At 40.0% G+C, this 18,863-nt stretch overlaps 1 protein-coding gene across 2 annotated transcripts in view; it reads left to right on the forward strand.

Annotated features, from left to right (window-relative positions):
- The first annotated feature begins 3,218 nt into the window (after positions 1–3,218).
- The window catches only part of LOC122941149 (sodium channel protein type 5 subunit alpha-like), a 245,311-nt gene continuing 229,666 nt past the window's right edge, over positions 3,219–18,863 (forward strand). For both annotated transcript variants that reach the window (XM_044298180.1, XM_044298181.1), the window contains exon 1: positions 3,219–3,350. The gene's annotated coding sequence lies outside the window, so the exon portion shown is untranslated. The remainder of the gene's footprint in view (positions 3,351–18,863) is intronic.

An 18,863-nucleotide genomic window follows, 5' to 3' on the forward strand; every position in this document is an offset into this window, starting at 1 on the left:
ACAATGACGCTACGTGATGAAGTAATTCATCATAAAGCAAATTTTTTGGTAAAATTCAGCGAAGCAGCTGAATAAAATATTTGAATAATTCTATTATCACTATTAGCGGTGATAGTAAAAAAAATTGCTTAAAAAACCCCCCAACAAATTCCAACTGGTGGCTTTGCGTTTCTTTTTTTTTCTTTTTGCAGACTCTACGAGCAGCAGGGAAGACATATATGATATTTTTTGTCTTCGTCATATTTTTGGGTTCATTTTATTTGGTGAACTTGATACTTGCTGTGGTGGCCATGGCTTATGAAGAGCAGAACCAAGCCAGCATTGCCGAGGCAGAAGCAAAGGAAAAGGAGTTTCAACAAGCTATGGAGCAACTAAAGAAGGAACAAGAGGTTAGTTGAAATGCACATTAGGCTTAGCCAAGCTTTGTATGTGTGATACTTTCATGCTATGCATTACTGATACAGTTTTCTAATGACTTGGTGCATTATATTGAAGCATTGATGTTAGTAGAGATATTATGGCAATGACAGACAGTCCCAAGCAGACATCCTGTAAGATTCCAGCTTCACTTCAGCACATTGTCTGTTTGTCTATGTTTTCGACTGCTCTGTAACGTCTCTGATGTAAAATATAATATAAATGGATATTTGGAAAAACTAGGCGTATCTGTGACTTAGACATTTTATAAGCTGGTGGGACTGCAGTAAAGATGTGTGTACCATAGCGGCAGCCCATGTGAAAAGTTTATTTGAAAGGATGTAATAATGTGCTGGGACAGGCCTGACAAGGTTAAAGTTAAAAGCAGTTAAAAGTTAAGCAGTGAAGAATTAACCCATGGATCATGGAAAAAGTAGGAAAAGGGGGCAAACAAACATCAAATCATCCTAGACGTGAGGAGGAGATTCAATGGAGGGTTTTGGAGCTCCTGTTCTGGTGATCATTGGGGATCCCAGCATTGGGTCAACCAGCGATCAGACATTTATCACCTATAAATGTTTATTGTAGGAATGCTCCCTTTATATTATGGGGCCCCTTTACACTGTATGTATACAGCCATAAAGGTTCACTAGTGTTTAAAAGGGACTGTATTATTTTCAGGGGAAGCTTGAGCGGAAATTGTCATATGTGCCTTTTTAATGTGTCTTAAGCAGGCGCTGGCTAATAAAGGACCAGATGCCGGATCATATAGCTCTTGTGAGATGTCACCATTCAGTTCTAAAAGTGCCAAAGAAAGAAGAAATCGAAGAAAGAAAAAAAAATCTTCAGAAGTTGATGAGTATAACGATGATCTAAGAACTAACAGGGGGGAATCTGATGAAGAGAGTGGACGCAAGCCGGTAATTTTATGACTCATAAATAGATAGATGGATAGATAGATAGTAGGTAGATAGACATGAGGTGCCAGTTAGATACATATATGTAATAAACTTATCGATACAGAAAATTGATTGATAATTATACATTTAACAGATAATTAGGAAGATAAGAGATAGACAGACGAAGAGATTGATAGATAGATATAAGATAGATAGATAGATATGAGATAGATAGATATAAGATAGATAGATAGATAGATATGATATAGATAGATATAAGATAGATAGATAGATAGATAGATATAAGATAGATAGATATAAGATAGAAAGATATGAGATAGATAGATATGAGATAGATAGATATAAGATAGATAGATATAAGATAGAAAGATATGAGATAGATAGATATAAGATAGATAGATATAAGATAGATAGATATGAGATAGATAGATATAAGATAGATAGATAGATAGATATGATATAGATAGATATAAGATAGATAGATAGATATAAGATAGATAGATATAAGATAGAAAGATATGAGATAGATAGATATGAGATAGATAGATATAAGATAGATAGATATAAGATAGATAGATATGAGATAGATAGATATAAGATAGATAGATAGATAGATATGATATAGATAGATATAAGATAGATAGATAGATAGATATAAGATAGATAGATATAAGATAGAAAGATATGAGATAGATAGATATGAGATAGATAGATATAAGATAGATAGATAGATAGATATGAGATAGATAGATATAAGATAGATAGATAGATAGATATAAGATAGATAGATATAAGATAGAAAGATATGAGATAGATAGATATGAGATAGATAGATAGATATAAGATAGATAGATATAAGATAGAAAGATATGAGATAGATAGATATAAGATAGATAGATATGAGATAGATAGATATGAGATAGATAGATATGAGATAGATAGATATGAGATAGATAGATATGAGATAGATAGATATGAGATAGATAGATATAAGATAGATAGATATGAGATCGATCGATACATACAAAATGCCAGCTATAAGCATATTCAGTAAACCTATAGCTAGATACAGAGAACAGATTGATAACTAGGATGATAAGAGATAGATAGATAGACGTGGAGCAGTGTAGCCTCTATTCATGTCCACAACCCTTGACCATGCTCAGTGAATCCAAATTTGGGCAGTGAGTCTATTACTTAAATGTTCCTTTGAAGATCTCTTTAGTTCATAAATCACTCATCTTTGCAAATTAATATGACCTCAGTGCACCTGTTCATGTTCTCCCGGAGGAAGTGGCCACTGTGCTAGTCTTTCAAGTAAAGCAAATGTCATTTCTTTCTACACCTATTTGCTTGTAGCTAATTTGGAGCGGATTAAAGAGCACTCTACCAGTTCTTGACAGGTGTCACATCCCTTCAAGACTGGACTGAAACAGCAGCTACACTGCAGGGAATAGCTGACTCCTATTTCGAACATTTTATACTTATAAAGTATATACACAACTGTATGTCTATACGTAAATCAGACAGGCCAGTCATCCTAAATACACGGGAGTGCATTATTCAGTACAAATCTATCAGGATGGAGAATGATACATTATTATTATGCCACTGACTTATATTTTATTTTTTAGTCCTTACTTGGCATCGGTATTGGACCTATCTCTGGTAGACGGAGGAAAAGCAATGGAAACATATTTAATTTCCGTCCTAGAGACCTTTACTCAGAGACTGAATTTGCAGATGATGAAGGGAGCAATGCCAGTTATGGTCACAGAGGATCTTTGCTCGTTCCACGTGCAGGAAGACGCCAAAGTATACAGAGCCAAACAAGTGCCAACTCCTATCCAAATACACCCGGGTTCACACAGAATGGCAAGAGAAACAGTTCAGTGGATTGTAATGGAGTGGTATCTTTGGTTGGAGAAGCTGGCATGTACTCAAATCCAACATCTCCTGGAGGATTACAGCTGCCAGCGGTCATCGTAGGAGAAGACAGGAACAGAAGAAAATGTAAGTTGCGTCAACATTCTAGCGTGCAGAGCTGCTTACTACAGCACTGCTTCCATTAACTTTATTGATGGATGCAAGGTGTCCAACCCTGTCATTCAGCTAGTGATGGCCAATCCTAAGGATAGCCAATCACTTAGTAAAAGCTAGACAACCGTTTTAATAATGATAACCGTTCAGTGGGGATATATTAGGAGGTTCCTGCAAAGAATATTAAATAAACTGGGAGAAGAGTCTGCTAGTCTTGCTTATGCACCCTGAGCCAATGAAGCTGAGGATGGTACATCTCCGTTCAATGAGCATGTACTGCTTATCAGCACCTATGTAGTGAATTGTGGTGTCCTGTTCTCAGCTTCAACAGCGCTCCTGCTGGAGAATAGCCCCAGACTCTTCTCACAGTATGTTCAATTTGTATTTACTATTCTTTGCATGGATGGATGGGCTTGCAGGTTTGGGACTCTAAACCTAAGCTGTATGACAGCATGCAGGTAGTTTGGTGGCCCCCAAACCAGGTGACAAACCCTAACATGTATGTAGACTTTTATATTTATGGAAGAAGAAAGTTCTTGGGTGGTTTTTATTTTTTTAAACTATGCTATGCTCATTGTTAAACTATTTATTCAATCTTTCTGCTTACTCAGTCTTTACTCGAGGTTAAATACCTTTTTCTGAATTGTTGGACCATTTTACTTACAGTACCAGGTCTTTGTTACTTCCTGTGTTAATGGATAGTTTAAAAGATTTTGGTGGGTTTTTTCACCTCCAGCTGTACCTGACCTGTAATGTGTAATGTGTGTGGGGTGAAGTGTGAATGGTTCTTGCTTCTTTTCGAAATTATTATAGTGCTTTCCTTGCTGTCTACTGTCTTCTAAATCTATTAATATACTGCAACTCAGATAACTAGTAGTAGTTTGATTCTCTTCTGAGAAAATCTCTGCTGACTTCTGTGTACTGTGAATTTCAGCTTCATTTTCACAAAGTCCTCTTCATGTCTCTCCTGATTATTTTAATGTAATTTTTTAAGGAGTAGATTAAGGGTTTAGGTGAGGAAAATTTGTCTATGATATTTTAGAAAACTGTACGTTTGATACCCTTATATATAGGGACATTCTCTCTATGGAAGTCTTTAATAAAAAGAAAGACTGTGCATATCAAGGGGTTCTTTGGCCATAAGGGTTGTGGGACCACTATGGATGTTAAATGGGTTCTCTGGGAATTAAGAAAAAAAAAATACTGAAAATACTTAAATATTACTTTATTATAAATATATTCCCAAAAACGTTTCATTAGTTATAATGGTTTAATTTATCTGGGAGGTAATCATCAGATGAAATAAAATGGCTACCGTCCTATTAGTACACACAAAACCTGTCCTAATGACACAGGAGGACAATTTAGTTCAGAACACTGAGCTAAAGAGCTGCCTCATCCTCCTCTCTTCTCTGCTTGTCAAGTGTTATGGTTCTGAATACAGTTTAATATGATCTTCAGCTGAATCTCTGTGGGAATGGAGTTTCTAAGGACACATAATATGCAGAGAGGACAGACAGGACAGGATGTGGTAATGTGGGGCTGTTGTAATGGAGACTGCATACAAGTGCTGCTGCCCATTAGCCACATCCTCCTCTCTGTACTTCATCTAAGGAGACATGAAGTACAGAGAGGAGGGTGGGGATGTAATAACGAACAGCAGCACTTGTATGCAGTCTCCATTACCACACCCCCACATTACCTCAGTCTGTCCTGTCTGTCCTCTCTGTACATGTCTCCTCATGAACACCATTCAGTGATTCTGCCGAAGATCTTATCAGCTGTATTCGGGATCATAATCCCTGACAAGCAGAGCAAAGAGGAGGAGGAGGCAGCTCTTTAGCTCAGTGTTGTGAAGTGACTTGTCCTCCTGTGCGATTAGAACAGATTTTGTGTGTACTAATAGGACAGCGGCCATTTTATTCCGCCCAATGATTCCTCCCTAGACAAAAAGAGCCATTATAACTAATGAAAGGTATTTAGGAATATATTTATAATAAAGTAATATTTAAGTATTTGTATTTTTTTAATTCCCAGAGAACCCTTTTAAGGTGGCTGTATCAGTGTTATGGGCAAAATGGTTATTTAAGGGGTACTGTGGCTGTAATGAAGGACTAATTATCTGTTATAGGGGCACAGTAGCTTGTGATCACTGGTATGCGGTGGTGTGGTCGTCATCGTTATCGGTACCCTGTATAGCTACCACTGTTATTTGGGCACTGTGGCTGGCTATTTTAGGGTATATTCAAACATGCCAGATTTTTTGTAGAAATTCATGCCCCAGTCCCATTCAGATAAATGGAACTGATTTTTGGGCTGACAACTGACTGACATGTATGCTTATTAATACCTTTAGACAGTGAATGCTTTTGGCTTTACTAAAAGGTGCCCAGTGATGCATTTCAACACAATGAGAAAACTGTTATTTCATTCATAAAGGCAATGGGTCTTATTTATGGAAACTAGTGTCATGATGGATTTCATTACTTGATTTGCAATAGAAAAATGAAAGTAAATGAAATCTGTGGTCCAGAGTGAAACTTAAAAACAGGAGTAGTAAAAGAAACCGTACCAACACCTTACATGGTCTACATATGAAGTCAGTCATTATAATACTGCTTAGGAAGTGGCTTACAGTGCTCAGTGTTTAGACCCTTTTCATAATTTTTTTTTACATTTTATTATGTTGTGGCCTTTTGCTAAAATAAATAAAAAGTCAGTTTTTTTCCCCATTTTGCGCTCAGTACCACATAATGAGAAAGTGAAAACAGAATGTTTGAAATCTTGGCTAATTTATTGAAAAGGAAAAACTAAAATCTTGCATTGACATAAGTATTCAGACCCTTTACTCTGGACCTAGTTGAAACACCTTTGACATCGATTATAGCCTTCTTCAGTCAGGTTGGATGGGACTATTGGTGATCATTTTTAATTATCTCCAGAGATGTTCCATTAGTTTCAATAGCCAGTTTGGCTGGGCCACTCAAGGACATTCACAGAGTTGTCCCTAAGCCACTCCCCTGGTGTTTTGGCTGTGTGCTTAAGGTCATTGCCTTGTTAGAAGGAGATCCCTTTGCCCATTCTGAGGTCCAGAACACTCTGAATAAGGTTTTCATTACTAATATCTCTGTACTTTGCTCCATTCAGCTTTTCCTCAACCCTGACTAGTCTCCCTGCCCCAGCAGCTAAAAAAAACATCCTCACAGCTTGATGTTGTCACCACCATTTTTCATTGTCGGGATAGTATAGGGCAGTACCTGGATTCCTCTAAACATGAAGCTTAGAATTGATGCCAAAAAGTTCAGTGTTTGTTTCTTGCAGTCTGAGAGTCCTTTAGGTGCTTTTTCACAAACTCAAGACAAGCATTCATGCGTCTTTTACTGATGAGAGGTTTCTTTCTGGCTTTTCTGCCATAATGGTTGAACTTCAGGAAGTTTTTTCCCATCTGCACACAGGATCTTTGGCGCTCAGAATGAGTGACCATTGGGTTCTTGGCCACCTCTCTTTTTCCAAGGCCCTTCTTCCCCCATACATAGTTCGGTGGGGTGGCCAATTCTAGGAGTTCTGGTTGTTCCAGACTTCCTCTAGAATTATTGAGGCCACTGTGCTCTTGGAAACTTTCAGTATTGTAGACATTTTATTGTATCCTTCTCCAGATATGTTCCTCCTTACAATCCCATCTATAGCTCCACATGCAGTTATTTTCCTTCCCATGGCTTGGTTTTTGCTCTGATATGCATTGTCAGCTGTGAGACTTCATATAGAAAAGGATATGTCCAATCAATTGAATTTACAACAGGTGGACTCCAGTCAAGGTGTAGACACATCTAAAAAATTAACTGAGAAATGGGAGACTCCCAGAGCTAAATTTCAAGTGTCATACAAGGGGTCTGAATTTTTATTTTTCCTTTTATATAAATTTGCTACATTTTCTAAAATTCAGGTATTTTTTTTTCACTTTCTCATTTTAAGGTATTAAGTGTAGATTGATGTTGGAAACCTTTTTTTTTTTTTTTTTTTTTTTTTTAGCACAAGGCTGCAACATTTGAAAGGTCTGAAGACTTTCCGAATGCACTGTATATGTCCCACTATGATGGGTCTTGTTAAAGAACCTTACTAAAGAGTGAGCATAGTATTCTTTACGGAAACGTTCAGCTATATGTGATGTAGCTACAAATATAATACAGCGCATTCACTTACACGGTGCAGTACAGAACATGCTGTACTTGTACAATAAAATTAATTTTGACAGCAGGAATGTCTTACACCGAATTCTGAAATACTGAAGTGGCGAGGTGGTCTACGATAGGCAGGACAAAAGTCCAGCACACCAAGATCATACAAAATGCCATTCTCTTAAAAGGAACAGCTGCAAATGCAGGTTTTCTGTGTGTAAAGTGAGTTGCAAATATTTGAATGAATTCACCCCCCTTGCCATTGTTTGTTTCCACCAAGCTATTTGTGCCATCTCTGCACAGGTTAACAACACCCACAAGTGTGCCTAACCATGTGGCCGCCTAACTTGCATATTTGGGGTTTGACCTTTCTAAGAGCTCAAAAAATCTGTGAGGTGAAATAAATCTAAAGATTATTAGTATTGCAGCCTCCATTCTGACCCATGCATTTTCTTCACTTCACTAACCTCTCTTTTGCCTACATACTCAATGTTGTCTCTTTTTTTCCATTATTTTGAGGCTAGGGCTTCACAGTGACTTGTGGCCATGTGACATTAAGACCAGACATGTTGCACTGCTATTTGTGCATAATGATAGTACATGTGATGGTGCAGCAGTCCAACAGAGTGGATCTCTGGCGACTGTCAGGTGGTTGTATCAGCCTGCAAGACATTGCGATCTTAGATCACACGTTTTGAAATCACAGTGTAGCACTAGCCTAATCTTTCTCTCTTCCAGTGGTAGTAAAGGTGGCCATACACATTAGATGGATGTTAGCTGAACCCACTGATGGAGCTGTGATTGCTGCTCTCAACTTAAAGAGAAGCTGTCACCACAAAATGCAGTGGTATCTGCAGGCGGCAAGTTATAGAACAGAAGGAGCTGAGCAGATTGATATATAGTTCTGTGAGAAAAGATTCAGTATCTCTGCTATTTCTGATTTCATTGTTCACAGGGAGGTGTTATCAGTGACTGACAGCTATGTCTGTATACACATTTACACAGAGAATGCTATCATTTACTGATAACACCTCCCCCGTTAACAATGAAGTCAGAAAAAACTAAGATAAAAATGTATGAATTACAAGTTTTACTGAATCTTTTCCCTTAAAACTATGGGGACATCTGCTCAGCTCCTCCTGCTCTATAACATGCTGCCTGCAGATTGTATTTCATGGTGACAGGTTCTCTTTAAGTGTGGACAAGGTTTTATCATGCACAGCCAGTTTGGGTAATCTTCTTTGGGTGATCACTGTGGTTTTTCATTATGGAAAAAATCAGCTTCACTGAAAAGAGTTACACATAGTAACATAGTACATAAGGCCGAAAAAAGACATTTTTCCATCCAGTTCGGCCTGTCATCCTGCAAGTTGATCCAGAAGAAGGCAAAAAAAAAAAAACTGTGAGGTAGAAGCCAATTTTCCCCACTTTAGGGGAATAAAGAATTCCTTCCCGACTCCAATCAGGCAATCAGAATAACTCCCTGGATCAACGACCCCTCTCTAGTAGCTATAGCCTGTAATATTATTACGCTCCAGAAATACATCCAGGCCCCTCTTGAATTCCTTTATTGTACTCACCATCACCAGCTCCTCAGGCAGAGAGTTCCATAGTCTTACTGCTCTTACCGTAAAGAATCCTCTTCTATGTTTGTGTACAAACCTTCTTTCCTCCAGACGCAGAGGATGTCCCCTCGTCACAGTCACAGTCCTGGGGATAAATAGATGATGGGTAGTGATGAGCGGCAGGGGCAATATTCGAATTCGCGATATTTCGCTAATATTTGAACGAATATTCGCCATATATTCGAGAATTCACGAATTCATGATCTCCAGGCATTATTTTCTTGATTGTGAAAATTCGCATAAAATGCGCATTTAAATTTTCGCATTAAAAATTCGCATGAACTGGTATTTTCCCAAAAATCTAATATTCGCAATTACGAATATATTTAGCGATATTCAAAATATTTGCGAATTTTCGAAGTGCCGATATTCGCGATTAAAATTCGCAATTCGAATATTCGTGATCAACACTAATGATGGGATAGATCTCTGTACTGACCCCTGATATATTTATACATATTAATTAGATTCTCCCCTCAGTTGTCTTTTTTCTAAAGTGAATAACCCTAATTTTGATAATCTTTCAAGGTACTCTAGTTGCCCCATTCCAGTTATTACTTTAGTTGCCCTCCTCTGGACCCTCTCCAGCTCTGCTATGTCTGCCTTGTTTACAGGAGCCCAGAACTTACACAGTACTCCATGTGTGGTCTGACTAGCGATTTGTAAAGTGGTAGGACTATGTTCTTATCACGGGCATCTATGCCCCTTCTGATGCAACCCATTATCTTATTGGCCTTGGAAGCAGCTGCCTGACACTAGTTTTTGCAGCTTAGTTTGCTGTTTATTAAAATTCCTAGATCCTTTTCCATGTCAGTGTTAGGCCCCATGCACACGGCCGTTGTTCATGGCCGTGGAACCGCGGCCTGGATCCCTCCTGAGAGCAGGAGCGCACGGCGTCACTGGTTGCTATGACGCCGTGTGCTCCCTGCTGCCGCCGCAATACAGTAATACACTGGTATGATCTATACCAGTGTATTACTGTACTGTGCCGGCAGCAGGGAGCGCACAGCGTCATAGCAACCAGTGACGCCGTGCGCTCCTGCTCTCAGGAGGGATCCAGGCCGCGGTTCCACGGCCCGCACACGGCCGTGAACAACGGCCGTGTGCATGGGGCCTTACCGAGTGTTTTACCATTTAGTATGTACGGTTGACTTGCATTATTCCTTTCCATGTGCATAGCTTTACATTTGTCAGTATTAAACATAGCATGATGAATACTTCACAGCTTCAGTTTTTGGAAAGGCCAAAAGCTTTTACTTATCTGGCTGAGGAATACAGATACAAAGCTGAACCATACATACTGTTTTTGAAGATCACAGAAGAGACCAATTTTAGGAGCTTTGTCAAGATCAGTCAATACTTTTCCAACAACTAAAAGCACATGGGCATTATACAGTATGGCAATACAACCAGAAAAAAAAAAAGAGTAAAAAAATGTTAGGGTGATTATATACTTTATATTATACATTCCATAATATAAATGATCACACTTTCATATTTCTAAGTCATAAAAGATGTCAATAAATTGATATATGTCTGTACATGTACATGCATCTGCACCATTACAGCACAAAATCTTTTTTTTAGAGGTTATATTGGACTTTTGCTGTCAGTGAAGAGTCTTTACAGTTTACATTTGCAATTTTGCCAGACTAATTATAGGAGGAAGTAGGTTAAGTCTCCTTCTTATAATCTGCTCAGTCTTTCTCAGCTCAACAAAAGGGTGGAACTTGTTCCCCTCACTATATTGGTATCGCCTCAATATAGCACAGTCTCTAGGCTTTTCTTTTGGCATGATGGGGAACTTGAAGCTCATTAGATCCCACCACATGCAGGGAAGTCTGTAGTCAAGATGCAGGCATTTATCATCTATGACAGAAAGCTTTGCACTACCACTTGTAGAACTGTTACACTATGTGTATAATCTAGTAACTCTTTCTCCGGAGGGCTGGCACATGTGCTGTCCCTTTGCACAGCTTTGAACCTTAGCTGCTTTAACACTCCCTGTCTGCATTAGACTAACATCACATTCTGCTGACGTCACTTTCTGTGGACCTAGAGACCAACGGAAACACAAGTGAGCTTCTGGGTCTCTACCTCCATGCCGCAAAAACTTGAATATGTCCTATCTTTTGCTGCATCTTTTGGATTGCGGATCCGTTGATTGCGGATCCGTTGTGGAGCACACACGGACAGCGCTAATTTTTTGCGTAACTGCAGTTTGCTGTGCGCAACACAAGAACGGTGACACCACGGTGAATGCGGCCTTAAGGACACTTTAGAGGTTCTTTGATTTGTTTGATTGGGAAATACTATAGCAAAATACATTTTGCATGGCTACAGCTGTCATTCCTAAATAGCATATTTCTGCAAAATTGATTAAATATCATACATTTAGAAGCAGAAGTGATTTTTCCAAACACATTTTTTCCTGTTTTTGATAATGATTGCAATTAAAATCAATTATAGCCTGATTCCGAGACAGCTTTCTACTATTTTACATGTACAACGGCTAGCGAATTGTATATTTGCCTGCATGTGTGAAATACAGTATTTAGAAGAAGTGATAAAAGGTGGTCCCTGGATTATGAATGCAGGGGTGACAATCCTACATTCACATAAAAACAGCGTGTCACATTTGAATACAGAAGCCTGTATTTTGGGTGGTATAATATTTATGGCCAGTCAAAATCTGTTGTTGTAATTGACATTTGCTGGTTGAGGCAGGGGTATCCCCAAACTTCATGTAGCAATAGAGCAGAAGAAGCCGAGCAGATTGATATATATATACTTGTTGGAAAAGATTCGGTAAAACAGTAATTTAGGCTAATTTCACACTCGCGTTTGGTGCGAATCCGCACCCATAATATAACCGCATGCGTCTTTTCAGAACGGATCCGTTTGCATTATCTTTAACATTGCCAAAACGGATCCGTCTTGAACACCATTGAAAGTCAATGGGGGGCGGATCTGTTTTCTATTGTGTCAGTGAAAACGGATCCATTTGGCTCCGCATCGTCAGGCAGACAACAAAACGCTGCAATCAGTGTTTTAGTGTCTACCACCAGAGCGGAATGGAGGCAAACTGATGCATTCTGAACCTATCCTTATCCATTCAGAATGCATTAGGGCAAAACTGATCTGTTTTGGACCGCTTGTGAGATCCCTGAACGAATCTCACAAAAGGAAACCAAAACGCCAGTATGAAAGTAGCCTTATACCTTATACATTTAAGACCACCCCTGTGAAATACGTAAAATGAGTCACCTATATTGTCATTTCTGTATGTTCTCAATATGATGGAATAAGGAAGATAAACTGTATCTGTTCCCAAATTTTGAAGTCTTAAAAGTTAAGCCCAGAAAGTTGCTTCAGATTAAAATCCTAGCACTATAGGGGTTATTTCCACCCTTAGTTAAATAGTAGGAGACAGTAAGAATCAGAGTTGTGGACCCCCATACTTTAGAATGAGTGAGGGTCACAGAGGTGGGAATCACATCTGTCAGACATTTAAGGCATATCCTGGCAATATCCCATGTGTGGTTAAAATGGGAATACACCTTTATTGACTATATCAGCCAAAAGCTGAAAATTCTGAGATCATCTGACTCTGATTTTACTTTTGAGTTCTTGTGGCTAGCTTCTCCAGATCATCACACTTGACTGCAAGAAATATTATGGACATGTTTAGAAAAATACCACTTATCACAGTATCCACAAAAAGGCTGCAAATCACAGTTTCTAGAGCAAGGAATGTTTTTTATACACCATATTGGGTGTCACCTTGCCACTCTGTGGTCTCCTAATGGTGAAGCTACCTCAACACTATGTCACCTTGCTACTCTGTGGCCTCCTGATGATGCTGCTGCCACCTCCACACTCTGTGATTGTGCCACCCTGTGGCCTCCTCCTGATGCTGCTGCCACTTCCACACTCTGTCATTGTGCCACTCTGTGGCCTCCTCATGATGCAGCCACCTCTACACTGTCATTGTGCCACCTTGTGGCCTCCTCTTGATGCTCCTGGTGCCACCACCTCCACACTCTGTCATTGTGCCACCCTGTGGCCTCCTCCTGATGCTGCTGCTGCCACCTCCACACTCTGTCCTTGTACCACTCTGTGGCCTTCTAATGCTGCTGCCACCTCCAGACTGTCATTGTGCCACCCTGTGACCTCCTCCTGATTCTGCTGGTGCCGCCACCTCCACACTTTGTCATTGTTCCACTCTGTGGCCTCCTGATGCTGCTTCCACCTCCAAACTGTCATTGTGCCACTATGTGGCCTCCTCCTGATGCTACTGCCACCTCTAGACTCTGTCATTGGGCCACTCTGTGGTCTCCTAAAGCTGCTTCCACCTCACCACTAAGTCATTGGACCACTCTGTGGACTTCTCATGCTGTTCCCACTCTCCCCACTTCATGACTGGGCCACTATTTTCCCTTTTGGCCTGGGTGACATCATCATTTATTTTACCCTTCTTCTGATCTGTCAGAAGGAAGGAAAAATGAGACGCACAACAGATCCTGTTTATGTAACAGCTGTAAGGCCTGCATGACATGGTCCCTATTTTTCATCAGAATTAGCTTATGATTTGGTAGCCAAAAGCAGGAGTGGGTACAAAACACAGAAGACATGTAAATATTCAATTTCACGTGTCATCTCTGTTTTGGATCCACTCCTGTTTTTTTGGGCTTTAGCAATACTGATGGATTACTAATAAAATGCTGACCGACTGAAGGCATATGCTCCACAGACAGGATCCATTTTTGGGGGTTATTGTTCTGACAGATCAGAGGAAGGGCAAAATAATCAGTGACGTCAACACAAACTTACTGCTGACACCCTCTCCACTCTGTCGGGGGGCTCTACTTGTATAAGCGTTTAATAGAACAGGTTCTGTAGACATCTATATGGAATCAGCTGACGACGGTGTAAAAGGAGTGCGCTTCTTCTTGACGCTAACATTGACCTGTAAGGCTGAGTTCATACTTGAGTTATTTGGTCAGTTTTGGCCCTGTGACTGCCCTAATAAGTGAAGTGTGAAGTGATTCTAAGAGCGACGCCTGTCATCTGCATGTCATACTGACTCACAGTATTGTTTCACTACCACAGCTCCCTAAGCCTGTTACTGCAAGGCGCAGTGTTCTGCACCACTATAAAGGCTCTCTGCAGTCATGAAATAGCCGGTTTTTAACGTGATTCGCCGCAAATAAATTCAGATCGAACCAAATTTTTTGAAAAATTTGGCGAACCGACCGAATCAAATTTTTTAAAGTTCGCTCATATCTCTCTAGTTGTTACCTTAGGACAGGCTGGTTTTGTTGAAGGTTACCTGAAAAATAAGTGATAATACGGTGTCTAGCAGCTGTAATATGTGTAAAACTTTGGCGCAAGTGTTCGTTATAGATTAAATATTACATGGTGCCCATAGAAATCATGAGTCTGTCTGTGTAATCCAGGCTAGGTCTAAAGGCAAACTGGCTTAGTTGCCCATAGCAACCAATCCGATTCCACCTTTCATTCTTCAGAGCTCCTTTGGAAAATGAAAGGTGGAATCTGATTGGTTGCTATGGGCAACTAAGCCAGTTCTGCTTTACACCAGTTTTGACAAATCTCCTTATTCATCGAAGTAAAAATATCTTCAGAACTCACGTACCCTTGTTAACATTTGAGGCAAAATAACCGTTAATAGCTTTAGCCAAGTCTTCTTGTAGGCCGAGCACCACAAAGCCCAATTTTTTTAAGTTTGCTCTGCCAAGAAATGTAGGATTTGTGTCTTTATTAAGAATTAGCATGCGTTAAGCATATAATGCAACCGATTCAGCAATTGTTTAGTAAAACAGACCTTGTGCTATGATGTTGAGTAGTGGTCACTACAAGATAATCTCTATGTAAGTGCTTTCTTTTTTTCCTTCTAATTGCGCCAGTCTGCTGCTCTTTGTGTGCCTAAGCTGAGTACTAATCACCACACGTTGCATGGGGTAAACAGATGTGAAGCAAAGTGGTTTCCAATAGAGTGGAAACCTTCCCCTTCTGATTGTCGGAGAGGTCTTGTGAAAGCAGTGTTTACTTATTGTATGATGCTGGCTGAAACAGAGGAAACTCTTTAAGACTTTAATTCCTGCTAAGATAACTTGAATCAAACAGGAATGAGAAATAAAGCAATTGGACCTGGAACAGTAAAAAGCTTTGGCTAATGTATCACGCCTATTGTGTTCCATAAGCATGGATTAGACATGGCAGAAGGTGAAATAATTCATATATAATTTTTTGGGTTGGCACAGCACGATAGTTTTGGCAACGTGATAATGTAGTCAGTGGGAAAATAAAGATTTAGCGCTCAAGCAGGTCCGTTTTGCTTTAATATCCAAAGTGACTTAAAGAGGACCTGTCACCACTGATATGTATGTATTACTCACATTCCTCATAAAATATAATTTCCGGAGAATATTTTCCTATGACCCTGCCTGAGTATTTATGAACATACTGACAACCGGTTGTTACCGATCTCCTTGTCAAAGGGTCCAGATAATCAGTCGTAGTGGAGCAGCACAGTTACAGACAATATGTAGCAGTGGGAGAAAGCGTTATAAAGGCTGAAGCGCGATCCTTTGTATCTGTAGTACAATTCCAAGGAGAAGAAGCAGCACTCCAATTGAACATGAACTTTATTCACCCTGCGCAAGCAACATTTCAGTTCCTGATTGGAACAATTGCACTTGGTTCCATTGAAGAACTAAAATGTTACTTGTGCAAATACTCGTTTGCTTAAGTATGGGGTGAATAAAATTAAAAGCTTGAAATGCTTCTCCTTAGAATTGCTCCCCTTGTCAAAGGGTGTCTTCCTACACAGTACAGAAGGTAGCATCAATTGGACAGTGTCACACTGTATAAGGACACATCCCTAACTGGTAGCCGTCAATTTGTTTTTAAATTTATAGGAGTGATAGGAGAGCAAAGACAGAACAAAGAGTTTCGGCATTGTTGTTTCATGATGCAAGTACCAAGACATTTCAAGAGAGCTCGCAGATCCTCCTTAAAGAGTTATTTCCATATGGACATTTATGTCATATCCACAGGATTTTCCAGACATGGCCAATAGGTGTGGGTCCCAACTGTGGGGCCTGAACTTAACTTGAAAACCGGGCCCCAATTTATGCTGCTGAAAGTGGAGCAGTGGTTTTGCATCGCTTTGAATTCACTTCAATTTATGCTCTTTCAATTCACTTCAATGGGAAGTCTAAAAATTCATTGAGTAAGTGATCTCAGCTATTTTTGGAACTCCCACACAGGTGAATGTTGAGAGCTATGTTTGGGTCAGAGTTGCCACCCAGAATTTTTCTTTTCTCTGGACAACTTATCCCAAAATCACGGACAACCTACATGTTTTAAGGACAAACCATAATGGATGAAGACGATTATAAGTAATACATTTTTATAGCTTAATATACTGATAATAACTCTTTACCAACATTTACTGTGAGCTGTAGAATCATGATAGTCACCACCAAAATAATCTAGTCATGTACCACCAGCCTCAAAAATCACGGACAAATCAACTTTTTTTCACGGACACAGGGGAAAAGTCACCTATTTTTACAGACTGTCCAGAAATTTATGGATGGTAAGCAACCCTGGATTGGGTGTCCATCTCTTCATTTCCCAGTGACAGGAGAAATGTTCCTCTTCTCGAGATAGGTGGGAGTCTCAAAGGTGGCATCTGCTTCTATTATCCCAAGGATATGCCATCAATGTCAAAATGGTAATAACCCTTTAAGGAGGGACTGTCAGCTTTCTGCAAAGATGGGATCCGCACCTCTCGGCCTGTGGCATACCTCCCAACTTTGTAAACCAACAAACAGAGACACATTGTGCGGTGTAAATTATTTCCACACTAGGCCACACCTCTAACTCCACCCAAAACATAACTATACACCTAATCCCACCCAGTCCCTAATGCCCCCGCATAGTTATTATTCCCACTTCATGCCACTGCACAGTTTTTATGCCCACATTGTGTCTTCACAGAATTATACCCAGCTTTGCCCCCAAGTAATATTCCCATATTGTGCCCCCCACTAATATACTCACATTGTGCCCCCAGTAATATTTCCACATTGTGCCCTCCAGTAATATGCCAACATTTTGCCCCCCCCCCCCAGTAATATACCCACATTGTGCCCCTCACAGAAAAAAATAAAAATAAACACCACATACTTACCTTCTTCCTAGCAGCAGGACATCGGCTGCTCTAGTCTGTGAAGGAGGCGAGCCGAGGCTGACTGCTGGCCGGCCCCACCCGCTGCACAAACCAGAGGTGTGGAGAGCCGACACGGGGGAGCGATGATAAAGGAAGGAGACGATGCTGGCTCTCTGCTTCATCATAATACAGGGAACTGTCTCTGCTTCCTATGGACACAGAGACAGCTACCAGAAAGCGAGACATACCTCCCCCGTACCAGGACAGCAGTCCGGGACGGTTGGGAGGTATGCTGTGGATATGCCATAAATGTCCAGATGGAAATACCCCTTTAGGCCTCATGCACACGGCCGTTGTTTTGGTCCACATCCGAGCTTTGGCGGCTTGGATGCGGACCCATTCACTTCAATGGGGCTGCAAAAGATGCGGACAGCACTCCGTGTGCTGTCCGCATCTGTCTCTCCATTTCGTGGTCCGCAAAAAAAATATAACCTGTCCTATTCTTGTCCACGCTTTACGGACAAGAATAGGCAGTTATATTAAATGTTGTCCGTGCCGTTTGGCAAATTGCGGAACGCACACGAACGCTTGCAGACCGCAAAACACACAACGGTCGTGTGCATGCAGCCTTAAGGGAGAGTTTAAAAGATTTTCTATATCCCTTTGTAGCTTAATATAATAGATATTTTACGTGAATCAGACTAGGTCACAAGGAGATGAGGAATGGAAAGTGGCTGATGTTAATGGTGGCATCATGGTTGTCTAGGAAATATCTCCAAAGCACCATGGCAACATATACTCATTTGGTGATGCAATGACAAGGACGTGGCTGCTAAACAGGCTTGGTATCTAATCTATGTAGAGAAATTGTTCTGGATTTGAAAGCCAAGTGGAAGGGAGCCCTTTGTCTCACATTCATTTTGAAGAGGCAGCAGAAGGGCAGCACAACACCAGCAAAACTATGTGGAAGTAAATATAGAAATGCTGTTTGTAGAGTCATTTCATGTGCCTCGTGCTACACATATTTGTAGTCTATTGTCACGTTATGTAGATCCTGCAGTTATGTCAGAGGCTACATTTCATAGGAACTTGTCAACATAAAGTGTGCTGTCCTTAACATGAATGCTGAGTGTCTCATACAACTAATATAGTATATGTAAGAGGGTGTAATACACAAAAGAGAGAAAGTACAGTATAACACAATCTACTCTGTAATTCTGGAAGCAGGTACATTTAATTTACATTTCCTTATGTCTCTTTTACAAACTTTATATAGATATATCAATTTTCTAATAATTAAATATATATTATTTTTTTTTATGATCCGGAACCAGATTGTTCAGGCAAAGTTCAAAGTCTTTAACATCGTTCCTAGTACTTGTCTTACCATATAAAGCTCTGGGGCCTGAGTGCAACCACAACCTCCATATCCTCTACATAGTTGTCAATAGTCCCGAATTTACCAGTATTTTCCTGAATTTTCAGA

The sequence above is a fragment of the Bufo gargarizans genome, chromosome 6 (genome assembly GCF_014858855.1).
Source record: "Bufo gargarizans isolate SCDJY-AF-19 chromosome 6, ASM1485885v1, whole genome shotgun sequence".
NCBI lineage: Eukaryota > Metazoa > Chordata > Amphibia > Anura > Bufonidae > Bufo > Bufo gargarizans.